Below are 17,633 nucleotides of genomic sequence, written 5' to 3'. Positions count from 1 at the left end.
ACTAAAGTATTATGATACCTCAGGATCATAGTGTAAACGGATCTCAAGTCCATTCACATCTCTCCACTGCCATTGCCAACACTCTAGTTCAAGCCACCAGCAACTCTGGCCTGGACCATAGCAATAACCTCCCACTCTTTCCTGATGTACAAGCCATTGCCCACACAGTAGGAGACTGTAGATTCAAAACATGGCTCAAATTACTGCCCAACCTGCAGCCCTTCAAAGACTTCCTAATATACTTAGTCTTTAAGTCCAGGTCGCTTTCCACAGCCCACCACGCCCAGCACTGACTGGCCCCTCCTGCCTCTCTGACCATATTCCCACCACTCACCCCCAACGGCACCAATTTCCAGCCCCACTGGCCTCTTTTTATTATTCCAACACCCCATGCTTGTCGTCACCTTAACGCTCTTACATATGCACTTCTGCCTGAAACAGGGGTCTCCCAGATCTTTGGATTGCTGGCTCCCCCTCAGCCTTTAGGTCTCTGTTTAAATGTCATCCCCCTCAAGTAGCCTCTCCCAACCATTCTTTATCACATTACCTTATTTTCTTCTTAGTACCTATGGCTATTTTGTTTACGCAATTTTTATCAGAACGTAGGAGGCGAGGACTTGTCTGCCTTCTTCATCATGTATGTCAGAGCCCCAGTGAGCAGCAGGTGCAGAAGAGTTTAACTGAAGGGAACTGAACAAAGAGACCATGTACAGAGGGAAGGGAACCCACAAGACATGGTGAGGGCCCCAGGGATCGTCATCCCCCGCCAGGTGTGAAGGGGCAGGAGGAGGGAGCTGGGTCCCACACGAGCTGGGAGCTGTGCTAAGGAAGAGGGGCTACCCACCGCCCCCAAGACAAGACAGGGAGGAAGTGGAGCACGGAGTAAATTGCCCAACTTCTTTCTCCTCCTGCCCTCAGATTTCCTGCCAGTGTTTCCAACTGGAAGCTAGAGGGCAAGGGAGGCTGGGTGATGTGGTCCGCGGTTGTCAGGCTCCTGGGGCACAGCACAGGGCAGGGATGAGTGTGGAGTGGAACTGGATGGGAACAGACAGACGATAACCAGCCCAGTGCTGGTACAAGATGGGTGCCCAACGCGTGCCGAACGAATGAGTGAATGGATGACTAAGTGACTGACTGACGAATGAATGAATGAACAAAGACAGCTGAAGAGAAAGAGAAAGAGATATCAAAAAAATGAACATTTAACAAGTTAATGGACCAGGCATCTTATACAAATGATCTTGTTTAATCCACACAAAGATCCTATAAGATGCATTATCTTTGGAAAACCTATGACCTCAGAGGTTAACATAAGTCATTCAGGAGAAATCACAGAGCCAGGGTTCCAGCTCAGGGCCTAAGTTCTTTCCCCTACATCACATTAAACATAACTCGCGTGTTTCCATACCTGCATCAGTACAGACTCTGCATCCCTTCCTGCCTGGAATGCCCTTTGGTTTTCTGAAATCCCGATAAACCTCTCGTTCAGCTCCCACTCCTCTTCACAGCCTGCCTGGATCACCACAGCCAGAGGTCATCTTTCTCTCCTCTGAGTATTACAGCAACTGTTATATATTGTTCATATTCCAATTACCACACAATTTCTTTTTTTAAAATTTTATTTATTTTTTTATACAGCAGGTTCTTATTAGTCATCAATTTTATACACATCAGTGTATACACGTCAATCCCAATCGCCCAATTCATCACACCACCATCCCCACGCCCCCGCCGCTTTCCCCCCTTGCTGTCCATACGTTTGTTCTCTACGTCTACCACCTAATTTCTCTACGATGTAATTATTAGAGAGCATCTCATCTCCTTAATTATTTTGAAAGCTCTTGGAAACAAGAAGTAATTTTTTTGTTTCTTGTCATTACTTTGCATCTACAGTACTTAGTAGGTAATCAGTGAATATTTGTTGGTTTGTCTATTTATGTGTAGTATGTGGGTCATTTTCAATGTTTTTTGTTGTTTAAGAAAAATTCATTTAAATGATGCATTTTGATATATGCTGTATAAACAACTTGTGTCCTTTTCTCATTTATTATTGGTTCATAAGTATTTTTCTATTGCACATCCTTTGTAAGCAATGTTTTTAATGGTGATCTAATAGTCAACCCTATGGTTGTACCAAAATATACTTTTTATTGCTGGACATTTGGGTGCATGGCTTTCCCACACTCCCCTCACCCCCACCCCCATCAATGTTGTTATGAACATTTTTGGAGTTGTATTTCTCTCAATGGAATCATTTCTCTAAGAGCCCATTTTTAGGGAATGTTTGGTTACGAACGATTAAGCACTACAGTTGTTAATTACACCAAATGGATTTAGCTTTGAGACTATCTATCTTGGGACTGGCTCTAAGGGAAGAGTCAGAATAACATTGTCTCCTGTATATGCAGATGTGTGTACCTTTGGAGCCAATCCATCATCCATCCATCCCCCCATCCAGTGCACACTACCTAGGAGTCCTGGTTGGGAGTGTGGCAGTCACCATGGGAGGTTGGTGGCCTCTTCTGAAGATACAACATTTCACCATGTTCAGAGCATCCCTGTTGTTTGGTGGCCAAGAAGCTGAGCACAAATGTCATCACAGCTATTCCACCTTCCAGCCAAGTCCATATAGATTTCATTTATTATGATACTGATCACCTGCCTGGATATTATGGCAGCTCTTGAGGCACCGAACTGAAATGACAACTGTCATTAATATCTAAAATGCCAAGCTGTCCTCTTTAGCATCAGAAAAATCCCTAATTCTTTCTTTTCTTTTAAAATGTATTTATTTATTTTGGCCGTGCTGGGTCTTAGTTGCGGCACGCAGGATCTTTAGTTGCAGCATGCGGGATCTTTAGTTGTGGCATGTGGACTCAGTTGTGGCACGTGGGATCTAGTTCCCTGACCAGGGATCGAACCTGGGCCCCCTGCATTGGGAGCACAGAGTCTTAGCCACTGGACCACCAGGGAAGTCCCCCAAATCCCTAATTCTATTCTTGAAATTGCTTCAAAGCACTGGAGGGGATGAGGGAAGGGAACTTACATGGACTGAGTATCAATTACGGGCAGAAATTTGTACTGAATGTTTCACAAGCATAATGTATTGATTAAGAGTAGTGAAATCTGGAGCCAGGTTACCTGGGTCCAGGCTCACCTTCCTGCTCTACTTCATCATGACTGTGTGACCAGAGCAAATTATCCAACTTCTCTTTTCCGTACTTTCCTTACCTGTAAAGTGGAAGTAACAGTTACAGCTCCCCATAAGGTTGTTGTAAGACCTGGTTACATATGAGTACTAGATTGGTAAAGCAAGCAGAATGGTGCCTGGCCCATATTAAGTGCTATGTGAGTGTTTGCTATTATTATTACTGATCTTATTTTAAACATAGTTAATTCAGTTCTCACAACAACTGTCAGAGGTAGATCAGGGGTTGAAAATAGTGAGTCTATGGGCTGAACTTGGCCTCCACGTGTATTTTGTTTGGCCTGCACATATTCCTTTAATCTGAGCCAACGTTTTAAAATCTGGAATTTTATATAAAAATCTGGATTCCTAGCTCTTCTTGAAAAATCCTCATCTGGCAGCAACCAGCAGGAACTGAGTGCAGCCGACTTCTTTAGATGAGGAATGCCCCTCAGTATTATGTCAAGATGCGGTGGGGATGATTTCAGTGTGACTGATAGAAAACCCAACTAATAGCTTCATGTAAGGGTGTATTACCTCAATTAAGGTAGGGGAGCTCCAGGGTTCATACAGTGGCACAAAAATGTTGTCAAGGACTGCTGCCCACACCACTGATGTTTTCCACCTTTCCCCCGACATCTTCAGTAAGTCAGCTGTGATGTTCCCCTCCTTCCTACCAATGCCTCCAAAAGGTGCACATGTCACATGCAGACACATATCCAGAAGAGGAAAGCATGTCCTCCCATTGGTTTCTCTTTCTTGTAAAGGTAAAACTTAATAAAAAAAAGTCCCTAACTGAAATCCCCCTGAGCTCACAAGTGACCAAGACTGGCTCATATGCCAACATCCTAGGTGCAAGGGAGCCTAGGAAAGCATGTCTCACACTTTCTACTGCTCTAAGTGGGAAGGCAGGATCTGCCTACAGAAGAGGCAAGGTTAGTGATTCAGCCACCAAGAATGCCAGGTATATCTCACTTAATAATTGCTCAAGTGCTTACACCTAGCTCCCTCTACTTAGCTACCTGTGGGCAACTGAATTTGTGATTCCAGTGTTTTCCCTATTTTACAGATGAACTGAAGCTCACAGAGAATACATGATTTACCCAAAGTGATACAACATAAATGATTAGAAGGATGCCTGCCACAGAGGAAGCATTCAGCAAATGATAGCTACTAATTGTCTTCTGGGAGGTTTGAGGCATAATTAATTTAGATAGATTTTTTTAAATCAATTTGAGTTCTTTAGAAAGGAGGCCCACATAAGTTCAAAGTGGCATGATGACTTTGCTGTTTAGAGTTTGAAATTCAATTGGGATATTGACTCCTGCCTGGATAATCAACAGCACAAAGCAGTATTTATGGTGTCTCCAGGTGAGCATGTAAGATGACACGTAAGATGCTATACAGGGAGGGACTTCCCAGGTGGTCCAGTGGGTAAGACTGCGCTCCCAACGCAGGGGGCCTGGGTTCGATCCCTGGTCGGAGAACTAGATCCCACATGCATGCCACAACTAAGAGTCCACATGCCTCAACTAAGAAGCCCGCATGCTGCAACTAAAAGATCCCACATGCCGCAACTAAAGATCCCACGTGCCGTAATTAAGACCCGGAGCAGGGGACTTCCCTGGTGGTGCAGTGGATAAGACTCTGGGCTCCCAATGCAGGGGACCCGGGTTCGATCCCTGGTCAGGGAACTAGATCCCACATGCATGCCGCAACTAAGGAGCCCGCATGCCGCAGCTAAGGAGCTGCAACTAAGGAGCCCACCTGCTGCAACTAAGACCCAGTGCAACCGAATAAAAAAAAAAAAAAGACCCGGAGCAGCCTAAATAAATAAGTAAATATATAAATATATTAAAAAAAGAGCAAACGTCAATTCTCTAAAAAACAAACAAAAAAAGATGCTATACAGGGATGTGGTCACCAGTGTCTAGGTACTGATCACCAAACAGCTCTGGAGGGTGTTGTTTTATAAAAGAACAGTGTAGAGCATGTGAATGTTGCAAGCATCAGAGATTGTTGGAGATTCTTGACAGGGCTCTCAAGCCATTCTATCAACAAGGGGCAGGGGGAAAGCTTTAGTAGAAACTAAGTATGTAAAGTTGTTTTTGATTCCATATGAAAAATAGAACCTGAAACAGGTCCAGCAAGAGATTTGTTGCTGAAAGGATCTCCTTGGCTTAGCAATCATAGTGGCTGATGCTTTTTACAGTTCTTTTCATCTATACCTTATGAGCTGCCTTTAGAACAAGCAGGTTGGAGCCCAGCCCTTCACTAATCCCCTGAGGTAATCTTTTTAAGACTCTCAAGCGGAAGGTCCCACTTTTTCCCCCACCTCTGATGTTTCGTTCAGATCCCTTCACCAATCATGCTTGCCCTTACTGGCTAGTTCCCATGCTAAATCATTCACCGACGATCTGGCCATCTCCTAGGGGAGTCAAATGGTTTTAAACATTTTCTGTGACTCATGTATGCTTAGCAGTTCTCTTATTTATTTATTTTTTGTTGATGTCTCACTCACACACACACACATGCAAAATCGGATGCTAAAAAAAAGAGCATCAGTCACAGAAAACCAAATCTCCACTTTCTTAGTGCGTCTTCACTTGTATTTTAGTTTTTGGTTTATACAATTGAAATAAAAGTTTGCTTATTTAATCTTTAACCAAGTCCCAAGTTTAGCCAAGAGTGTCAAATTCAGGATTCAGCCCTATGAAGCTTAAGAATTTCTTGATGAAAAAGAATGCCATATCATTACTATTTGGCCCACGGGTGATCAGTTGCTCTGCTGCCTTCAACTGCACTGGCACCAAACCCTGCATCTGAAATCACTCAGTGATGAGACTAACAGAGCCAGTGGTGCAATCTTATTTTATTATTTTTGAAAAGCCCTTAAAATATAGGGTGCTGAGTAACTAAGAGAAGAACGCCTGATGAAAGTGACAGTAGAAATGAGAGGGATGCAGAATAGACACCACAATGAATACTTAACCTGGTCCTTATACCGTTCTAAGGCTTGGCTCTTTCCAGCTTGAGATCATTGCTTAGGTCTTCCTAGGGAGTATTTAAAGTAAAATGAGCCTCTTTTTGTTTATCCCACAGCTGCCATTTTGTCTTAACAATGTACTCCTTGAAGGCTTCTAAAGGTAATGCTGATCTCTGTTGAATGCAGACATACCTTTGCAGGCTACGCTAAGTCCTGCCATCCCTAGGCAACCACTTATCTATGCGTTGCCTCTGTAGATTTGCCTCTTCTGGGCATTTCATATAAATGGAATCATACAATATCCAGTTCTACAGCTCTTTGTGTCTGGCTTCTTTCACTTAGAATATTTTCAAGATTCATCCATGTTATAGGATATATCAATACTTCATTCCTTTTTATTGCTGAATAATATTCCATTGCATGAATATACTACATTTTATTTATCCATTCATCAGTTAATGGACATTTGGGTTGTATCTACTTTTGGCTATATAAGATATATGAGTTGCAAATATTTTCTCTCATTCTCTGAGTTGTCTTTCCACTTCCTTGATAGTGTCCTATGAAGCACAATAGTTGTAAATGCTGATGAAGTTCAATTTATTTTTACTTTTGTTGCTGTGCTTTGGTGTCATATCTAAGAAATCATTGCTTAATCCAAGATCATGAAGATTTCCACCTACATTTTCTTCTAAACGTTTTATAGTTTTAGCGCTTACATTTAAGAGGTTTTTGATCCATTTTCAGTTAATTTTTGTAAATGGTATGAGATAAAGGTCTTACTTTGTCCATGTAGATATCTAGTTGTCCCAGTGCCAGTTGTTGAAAAAATTATTCTTCTTCCATCCAATTGCTTGGGCACCCTTGCTGAAAATCAATTGACTATAAATGTGAGGATTTATTTCTGACTCTCAGTTCTATTCTGTTGATCTACATGTCTGTCCTTGTGCCAACAGCACACTATCCTGCTTACTGCAGCTTTGTACTAAGTTTTATAATTGGGAATTGTGAGTTATTCTTCTATTTCAAGATTGTTTTGGCTATTCTGGATCTCTTGAATTTTCATATGAATTTTAGGGTTGGCTTGTCAATTTCTACAAAGAAACCAGCTAGGGTTTTGAAAGGGATTGCATTGAATCTGTGGACCTATTGAAAGAGTACTGCCATCATAACCATATTGTCTTTCCATCAGCGAACATGGAGTGTCTTTCCATTTGTTTGTCTTCTTTAGTTTCTTTCAGTAATATTTTGTAATTCTCAGTGTATATACTTTGTACTTTTTTTCTTAAATTTATTCCTGAGTATTTTATTCCTTTTGATGCTATTGTAAATGGAATTGTTTTCTTAATTTCATTTTCACATTGCTCATTGCAAGTGTATAGAAATACAGTTGGTCTTATGTACTGATTTTGTATCTTACAATCTTGCCAAACTCGTTTTTCAGTTCTAGTAGTATGTTTTTAGTGGTTTCCTTAGGATTTTCTATATACAAGTTCATGTCATCTGCAAATAGAGACAGTTTTACTTCTTTCCCATCTTAGTGCCTTTTATTTCTTTTCTTGCCTGACTGCCTAATTCACTGCAGTATGGTATTGAATACAAGTGGTAAAAGTGAACATCCTTGTCTTGTTCCTAGTCTTAGGGAGAAAGCATTCAGTCTTTCACCATTAAGTATGATGTTACCTGTGGGTTTTTCATATATGCCCTTTATCAGATTGAGAAAGTTTCTTTCTATTCCTAGTTTGTGGAGATTTTTTTTTTTAATTTATGAAAGGGTGTTGGATTTTGTCAAATACTTTCCTGCATTTTTGCATCTATAATCATAAGGAATATTGGTCTGTAGTTTTCTTTTGTTGTAATCTCCTTTTTACAATCTCAAATTGCAACTTTATTTTTCAAATACTCAAGAACCTAGAAATCAACTTATTTATTAACTTCCAAGATACTTGTGTTAGGAAGAGTTCTATATTACCACATTTATTCTGTACCTTCAATACTTCAAATCCAATAAAATGCTGTTTTAGTATTCCTGAAAGCAATTGTATTTGTGTAATGCTCGCACAAGAAAACAAATTGTATGATGGCATTTGAAGAATGAAAAAGCAAAATGACATTGTCACAACCATTTCTGCCTTCACTCTACATGCCTTTTCCTTTCATTAATAGAATCTATAAAAATGGCAAGGAGAGATATAGGAAAGTTTATCAAAGACACAGTAGCTTTTATAGAAATTTAGAATTTAGCAGACGTTTTATGTAAGTCAAAACATCCACCTATATAACAGAAGTATTTGCAAAGTTTTCTGGTTTTAGTTTCAGGGTCATACTGGCCTCATAGAATGAATTGGGAAGTTTTCCCTCTTTTTCTATTTTTTTGGGAAGAGTTTGTGAAGAATTGGTATTATTTCTTCTTTAAATATCTGTAGAATTCACCAGTGATGCAATCTGTGCCTGAGGTTTCCCTGTGGATAGTTTCAAAATTATTAATTGTTTTAAAACATAGGTTTTATCAGGACTTCCCTGGTGGCACAGTGGTTAAGAATCCACCTGCCAATGCAGGGCACACAGGTTCGATCCCTGGTCTGGGAAGATCCCACATGCTGCGGAGCAACTAAGCCCGTGAGCCACAACTACTGAGCCTGCGCTCTACAGCCTGTGAGTCACAACTACTGAGCCCGTGTGCCAGAACTACTGAAGCCCGTGCGCCTAGAGCCCGTGCTCTGCAACAAGAGAAGCCACTGCAATGAGAAGCCCATGCACCACAACAAAGAGTAGCCCCTGCTCATTGCAATTAGAGAAAGCCCGCACAGCAACAAAGACCCAACACAGCCAAAAATAAATAAGTAAATTTTTAAAAAAATAGGTTTTATTATTATTCAGGTATGGTGAGGCCATTTGATCAGGAGATGATTGCCATTGAAAAGATAGTTTGTTACTCATAGTTCTCAAGTTCCCACACATATGGGGGAAATAACAGGGTCAGTCAGGAGGCAAAAGGAACAAGGGGAAAACATTGGCAAGAACCCTTTTTTTTTTCCCTTGGAAGCCAGTGCAAGCAGGTTTAGGGTTAGCTATTTTGAATAATTTCAGCAGGTTCTGGGACCTGGACCTGGGGTGATTAGGGCAGATAACGTATGAGAGAAGAAAAGAGAGCAAGTATATATTTATAGAGTTTGTTATATTTTCCTTCTTGTTTACCTTTCCAGTCCTCTTCATTTGATCCTGTGGATTTGGTGTCGTTTCCTTACTCTAATATAGTTTTGCTCCCACCCACTTTGTGCTCTTACTGTTAAATACACTATGTTTCTATATGCTGAATGCCCATCAGTACAATTATATACATATTGTTTTATACAATTGATTTTCAAATAGGAGAAGAAATATGCATTTATCCTTTCTTATCATTACTGACATAATTACCTCTCCTGGTGCTCTTTGTTTTTTGTGTGTGGAATCTAATTATTCTCTAGGGTCACTTGCTTTCAGCTTGAAGAATTCTCTCTAGTGTTTCTTGTAAGATGAGCCTATATATTTTTTATTAAATCTTTGTTGTTGTTTTTCACTTAATAATGTACCATGTCATTTCCCATCAACTCCTCTTCAAAAACACAGCTTATTACACCTACATGATGTTTCATGGCCAACATATATCTATTATCCTAAGGGGTTATTTTCAACTTTTCATTATTATATATGATGCTATCATAAACATCTTTGTATATGCATCCTTTGGGAAACATTCTTTTTTAAAGTAGGTCATTAATCTGAGAATACAATTATATCTAAAACCATTCAGACTCCCTTCAAAGGTGGTCTCCTTGCCCATCCCCATCTCCTTCTCAAATGTAATGATTGTTATAGTCTTGGTGTGTACATTTTCATGTACTTCCCTATGCATTGAGAGAGAGAAGAAAGGAAGGAGCGAAGGAGGGAGGGAGGGAGGGAGAGAGAGAAACAGAGAGAGAGAGAAAGATGCGTTTTGTTTGTTTTGGCACTGGTTTTAGTTTTACATCGGTGGGATCATCCTGTGTGTCCTGATTTTCACCTTGTTTACTTTACTTAACAACAGGTCTAGGAGATCTTTCCACATCATAATTTGAACTCATTCTTTTTTTAACTGCTATGTAGAATTCCAGAGCCATTTAACAAACATTTATTGAGTCCCACTGTGTGTCAGAGTCTGGGGATTCAGAGACTATTTTCTCATGAAGTTTTACTGTCGCAGTGTGGATATGCTAAATTTAATATTCCCATTTTGATGAATGTGTAGGTTTTTTCCCAAAGACAGATGCTTAGAAGAGGAATTACTGAGTCAAAATATATGAACATTTAAAAGTATCTTGACATGTAATATAAAATTACCTTCCAGGAAGGGAGACCAGTTTATATTCCCAAGGGGAATGCTAGCCTGCTAATTTGGTAGATGGAAAATTTCAGTTTAAATTTGCATTTTTTATATTACTACTGAGATTGAATATTTTTCCATATTTATTAGCCAACTGTATTTTCTTTATGGATTGTTAAAAGGTTTTTTTTTTTTTGCCCAACTTTTAATAAGGTCTATTTTCGTGTTTTATTATTTATTTGCATAAATATTTAATATATTGTGGATATTTTTCTTTTGTAGTTTTTGTTGCAAATATTCTTTCCTATTTGTTTTTTGTATCTAATTTTTAAAATGACTCCCTGATGGACAGAAAGATTTTATTTTTTAAAGGTTTCATTTTAATGGAGTCAAAGCGTCCATTTTTTCTCTTTTTTTCCCATTGTATTTATACTTACACAGTCCTTCCATAAATCAAGATAAGATAGAAAACCATATATTTATTTAGCTATTGGTTTCATTTTTAACATCAAACTTTTTAATCTACCTGAAAAAAATTACTACTTTAACTTTATTATTTTTTTCCCCAAACTGTTCTCATACAAATTACTGAATGACTCCTATGCTCACTGTATCTGATGCCACAGAAGTCTATCTCCATACAGCCACTCAAAACCCTTTTTTATTTACATTTTTTACTTTCATCATTGATCCCACTCCTATTTTTTATGTACCATAGACACCTACCTTAAAATGTGTTACATAAGTCCTCATATAATGTCATATAATGTATACATTCTTATAAAATAAGGATTGCTCGTTGCACATGCTTAAAATATATATTCAGTGTAAAATCCCACAGATCATTCTGTGTTTTACCGTATGTCTCACTAGAGTTGTGTCTATTTTGTACATCTTTTCAAATAATCCATTGTTGGTTTATTCATGTCCTCTATTTTATTTCTGTCTCTACCTTTATTATTTCTTCCTTACATTTCACCAGGCTTATTTAATTTTTTTTCCAATTCCATAACTTAAGAGTTCAGCTTATTTTCTTTCAATTTCCCATTTTCTAATAAATGTATCTAAAGCTATAAACTCTCTTTTTGGTACTACTTTAATTGTATTTCATAATTTCTTTCACGTAGCATTTCCAATGTTTCTAATTCCAAGCATTTTTAATGCTCCTTACAGCTTCTGCTTTAATCCAAGCATGACTTCAGTAGAATTTATTTTAGTTTTCAGATACAAAGAATAATTTTTAATATCCTTTTGTTATTGGTTTCTAATTTTTGTTAGAACATTATTGGTAAGATGTTAACTGTACTTTGTTAAGATTGCCTTTGTGATTAATTTTTGTGGGTGTTCTATGTTGCTTGGAATGAATATGCATTACCTGCTTGTTCCATGTTTAAGTTTATTATTTGTTTTTTCAAATAAGCCATACATTTGTGTGTGTGTGTATGAGTGTGTGTATGTGTTTTTTTTGTTTTGTTTTTTGTTTTGGTCTGCTTGACCTAAGAGTTTCTGCCAAGGACATTTGAAATATCCAGCAGCAATTATATCTTCTGTTTCTCCCCACAGTTCTGTCAGCTGTTATTTTATTTAGTGGGGAGATGGTCACAGTCATTATATTTTATAGAACTTGGTTCCTTTCTCTAATGCATGATGTCTCTTGTTATCCCTTGTGCTTTTTGGTCTTGAATTCCGTTTTGTCTAACAGCAAATATTTCTAAGTAATTAATTTACTTTCCTTAATCTTGTAGCATCCTTCTATATTTATTTCTCTTCTTTTAAGAGTTTCTTCAAAAAGGTCTTGATAGGATAAACCTTCTGAGTCTTTTTTTCTTTTTTGTTGCACACACTCACATGGAAAAGATAATTTAGCTGGTTATAAATTTCAACATAAGGCATCTCGGTTTTGTTTTTCCCTAATCCTCTTTGTCAGTCTCTAAGGGTTTTCAAGCTGAAAAAAATTTCCTTAATCTGGTAAATTCTGTCATCCCTTCAAACATTTCCTCCCCTTTGTTTTTTCTCCTTTTGGGATTCCTATTGATATGGAAGATCTCCTAGCTCAGCAATTTTTTTCTTTAGGTGTATTTCTTGAGTTATTAATCTCATTTATTGAGTTATTTTTATAAATCATGTATCACTTTTTTTTGTAGCCAGGTTTTCCACTTGGTTCTTTATTCTATTAGTTCTGATATCATGTTACCACTATTGTCTCTTATTTGTTTCAAGATTTTTATGCTTATTTAGCAATAGTTATTTATCTACTCATTAATTCTGCTTCTCTTCTTGTTGTCTTTCTTTTATAGTGATGCTCTTCTTTTCAGGTTTCTACTCCCCTGGGAGCATCAGCTCCAGTGTATGGCAATATGTACTGGGGAGCTGTTAGGCCTTGGGTTATGGCGGGTCAGGTGCTGGGAGGGCGTGGGGCTCCACCCTCAGGATGGAGAGTGCCCCTCACCCTCCCACCCCTGTCCCACAGTATGGGCTTGAGCAACCTTTGTTGTCTCCTGCCCATCACCCATAGAGCAGGTCACCTGTCCCTTAGGGAACCTCCATTACTTCTGTCCTTCACTTGAGCTTTTTCCAAGAGTTTCTCTCACCTAGGGATGGGCAGGAGAGCAGGAGGGAGGACCTGGTGCTCAGCCAGTCTACCTGCACCTGTTGTTTTCTCCTTCTCACCCAGCCAGCTCCAGGGCCACCTGCCAATGTGTTACCCCGCCAACCTGGCACTACGGGTTGGGTGCCGCCGTTTTTCTGTTTCTCTAGAGGCATCAGGCACACAATCCACCCAGGATATTGTGAGAGAGAAGGAACGCAACTCCTAAACAACCCCTGGCCGGGAGGCCAGGCCTCCTGGATTGTCCTCTCTCGCCCCACTGGCCCTGTCCTCCAGGAGGTTCTCGCGGTGTTCTGGTGGGGTTTGCAGAGCAACACACACCCCTCATGTTCTGGCCCGTGGCTGCTCTGAACTCATCCCCTGCTGCTCACCAGCCCCAGCCCCTTCCTGTTCCTGGAGGCATCAGACACATTCCCTCCCAGGGTCCCTGTGCTGTTGACTTTTGCTCCTCTGCCCGATGGACTCTTCTACCTGCTGGAATCTGGTGGAGGGAATTCCTTACCTCCTTCAGGTCTCTGCTCAGTGAGGCCTTCTCTGAGCATATGCCCCACGAATGCAGGCCTGGTCGTTCCCCATCCTGCCTGGGCCCAACACCCTCCAGATAACACGAAGAGTCATTTTGTTAAGTTGTCCCCTCTGCCAATTCCACTGAGATTTTGATTAGGATGTGTGTGTGGGGGGGGTCTTAGGTATTTTATTGGAATTGCATTAAATATGAATTAGGACAGAATTAGCCATTTTACAATAGTTTAGACCCTCTTATTGAAAGAACGTGCTAAGTATGTTAGTTTCCCAGGCTGCTGTAACAAAGTGTCACAATGGGGTGGCTTAAAATAAGAGAAATTTATTCTCTCACAGTTCTGAGGCTGGAAGTCCAAAACCAAGGTGTTGCCAGGGCCATGCTCTCTCTGAAGCCTCTAGAGAAGGGTCCTTTGTTGCCTCTCTCTAGCTTCTTGTGGTTGCCTGTAATTCTTGGAGTTCCTTGGCTTGTAGCTGCATCATTCCAATCTCTGCCTTTATAATCACATGGTCATCTTCCTTCTGTGTGTGTCTGTGTCCAAATTTCCTTCTTCTTATAAGGATACTAATCCTTGGATTAGGACCCACCTAATCTAGCATGATTTCATTTTAGCAAAGACCTTATTTCCAAATAAGGCTATAGTCACAGGTTTCGGCGAGACATTATAGGTGGGCACTATTCAATCCAGTACAGTAAGTCCCTCTCTTTTTATGTCTTTGTGGCTGTTTGGGAAGGGGATAGATACATAGTTTTTTAAACCATCATATTTTTGAGCTGGTAATTACTATGAAAGGAATGTATTTTGGATAGTGGAAGTAGAAGACCCCCACCAGATTCCTACTAAGCTCTCCTGTTAGTAGACATGAGATTCCCATCAGTAGAATCAGAAAGAGATTGTTAATAAATGACAGGATCATTATTTCTACTCTGCAGAGGACTTGTTCTTTTGTCCTTTTCTGTTAGTAGATAACTATGTATTTTTTGAACAGATAAATTCTTTTTTGACTTGGCACACAGAAGTGACTTTCTGGGCTGACCAGAAAGGACACATAAATTAATTTTAGTGTGAGTTAATCAGACGGTTCAGCAGTAGGTGGGGCAGACCCAGGCATACGGAACTGACACCTCAGGTGATGGAAGAGCAGCAGTGGGAGGAGGGAAGAGGGATTCTGAGAGAAGAGGTTGTTTCCATCTCAGGTTCTGTAGCCATTCATTCAGCCTCCAGGCAGAGAGAGTAACTGGATGCTGAGAGTAGTGACAAAAACACATGCTTGACCCTGACACTTAGCAATTGACCTCTGGGTAAGCATCTTATTGTCATTGAGGCTTAGTGTTCTCATCTGGGAAATGGGGCCCTAATACCTCAGAATGTGGTTGTTAGAAGTTTACGAGATAATATAGAGAGAATTCCAAGTACAGTGTCTGGTCCCTGACAGGTGTTTAAAAAATGTTAGTTCCTTCCCCCAAACACTCCTCAATCTTTTCCCTTTCCATTGGAATGTTAAAAACAATGGGCAAGAAAATGAATGTTACAATTTTCAGGGAATGTGAATATCTTGATATTACATTTACAATTCTATTTCTCGTTATATCCTAGCCGTGTTTCTTTCAGTTATTGCCAAGTCGGGAACACAATTGGCAATTAAAAAACATGCTTTACTCTTTCATTCTTGTTCTTCTGCATTTTAGCCCAAGACTTTTACTTTCTCAAATTGTCTCACTTTGTCACGTATCCGGCTCCTAGAGCGTAAGCAGGTGGTGGGTAGAGGTAGTCCCTGTTGTATAGAAACATTTATAGCGTCTATTCCCAGAGTTACATGGCACATTTTCACTTTGTTCCTCTTGTTCTTTCACTCCGCTTTCACACTTTTGCAAAACAGCTGCTGTTGTTAGCTCTTCTAAGTACCCTTGTGAACACTGGGAATCGTCCTATTGTCAAAATCTTTGCAGCTGGCTCCTGGCTAGTATTTCGTAATCCATTCTGAAAATTTTAATAGCCCTTAGTTTTTCATGTCAGTTGTGTTTCCTGTCTTACAGATAATTGTGAGTCACCGTCAAGGCTTGGTTGGCCCAACTCTTCCCTTTTTCACGTGACTTTAAGACGTGCTGGGAATTCAGATTCCTAAGGCTGATAGAAACTAATTCTTTTCTGTTTGGTGTTACAACTTTGCTCAAAGACATTATTATTTATTCCACTTCTAACCATTGATTTGTCCTTGAAATCTGTGTGATTTGTCCTTCTGATATGCATGGGTGTTTTCTAAATTTTCTTCTTTTTTTATTTCTTTGTGAATGATTCTTAAAGAGCTTTGGACTTTTGAGTGGGTACCAGACTTTTCAATTTCACGGACCAATGAGAAAGAAAACAAAAAAGTTGAGGACTGAAATCGTGTTGCCAACATTTTATTTTGCCAGGAGTATATATTTGAAAAAAACAACCCACCGCTTTCTACCATTGTCATTTCATAAAAGAACATTTTAACATTCAAGCAAGTAAGGAAGTAATCCTGCAATAAATGACAGTCTTTTAAGTGGAATGCATTTTGAAAAAAACTTGCTACATTGTCCTTTTTCTCTTTTTGCCTGGATCCAGTGAAAATCTCTACAAAGACATGTGAGAACTGCTGCCTTCAGAGCCTGATCTATAGCCTCTCACATGGTGGCTTTGAGCGTTTTCTGTTACCTTCATTGTGTCAAGGTTGCTCCTACCTGGCATTTTCCCCTCACGCTCCAGCAGCATTCAAAGACCTCTCCTTCTGGCAAAGGCTTCACTGCCACACTGGACAGCCTTGACTGTCAATTCTGCGAGGCTAGACGTCAAAGGAGCTGGTGGTAGAGAAAGCCCAGCAGAGGCGGCAGCTGTTAGCTCTGAGGACACGGAGCAGCTGTCTGCTGTCGTTCCAGAGCTATCTCATCATTTATTGTGCACAAAGGTGGCTTTACAATTCTCCATCCTTGTTCTTCTCCCCCAGCCCAGGAGAACCCAATGTCTTTCATGGTGCCATGACTCAAGATCTTTGCCATTTGTCTTCCTTTCCTTCAGGGCTTTCAATAGTTTTTTTGTGTCATAGACTAGAGTGTTTCAATGTCAAATACAAAATGCAGGCCTCCACAGAGCAAGGATTCCTACCCTTTTGCCTTTGATTAGATTTTCTTTCTGAATTCCAAATAACAGCCTCTGCAAAATTGGGAAGAAGATGAAGTGTCAGGTGTGGCTGGACTTTCCTCTCCGCATTCTCCATTTCAGTTCCATCCTCCTTTCCTCCTGAGAGCTGGTGACTTTGTGCTGTCATTTGCTCTTCCTCCAGAGGGCAAGTAATCTGATAAAACCACTCATAGTAAGGAGCTAGAAGCGTAATTTCCCCCCTGCCGGATGTTCTTACACACTGTGAAGTAGAAAGAGAGCTCACCTTTGGAGTCTGAACGAGTTAATTCCAGCCCTGGCTGTAGTTGCTGCTATGGGACTTGGGCAATTGATATAGTTTCTCTGAGATTCTGTTTCTTCATCAACAAAATGAGAATGATAATCGTGTCTATCTCACAGGCTTGATGTCAAAATTAAACACGATTGCGAGTAGTCAAAATACTTTATAATCTGAAAAGTGTTTTGATTGTTTGTTAGTCTTTTCCTTGGGTTATAAACAGTAGAAACCTACTTGAGCTAGCTTGAGTAAGGATACTGGGTTTGACCAAGTCTCATATAAGGCAAGATTGAGGGCCTGTGGGAAATCAAGAGGTTCTCTTCCTCTTGGAGATCCTTCTAGTGTTCAACAGTATCTTCTGCTCTCCTTCATAACGCCCAGTTAAGTTGTATTTCCAAGCCCTCCTTACTTCTAGGTGGAACTATGTGACTGTGGGAAGAAGTGATATAGGCCTCTTCTAGGCCTGGTTACAAAATGTCCCATGTGATTTTCTATGTTCCCTCCCTTCAGTATTGGGATGGGGTAGAATGATGCCCAGGGACTCTTGAAACCACAAGACTGTGGA

The sequence above is a fragment of the Balaenoptera physalus genome (genome assembly GCF_965194825.1).
Source record: "Balaenoptera physalus genome assembly, chromosome: 13".
Taxonomy (NCBI): Eukaryota; Metazoa; Chordata; class Mammalia; order Artiodactyla; family Balaenopteridae; genus Balaenoptera; species Balaenoptera physalus.
The sequence above is the reverse complement of the archived record's forward strand: the minus strand, read 5'-3'. Positions refer to the sequence as shown.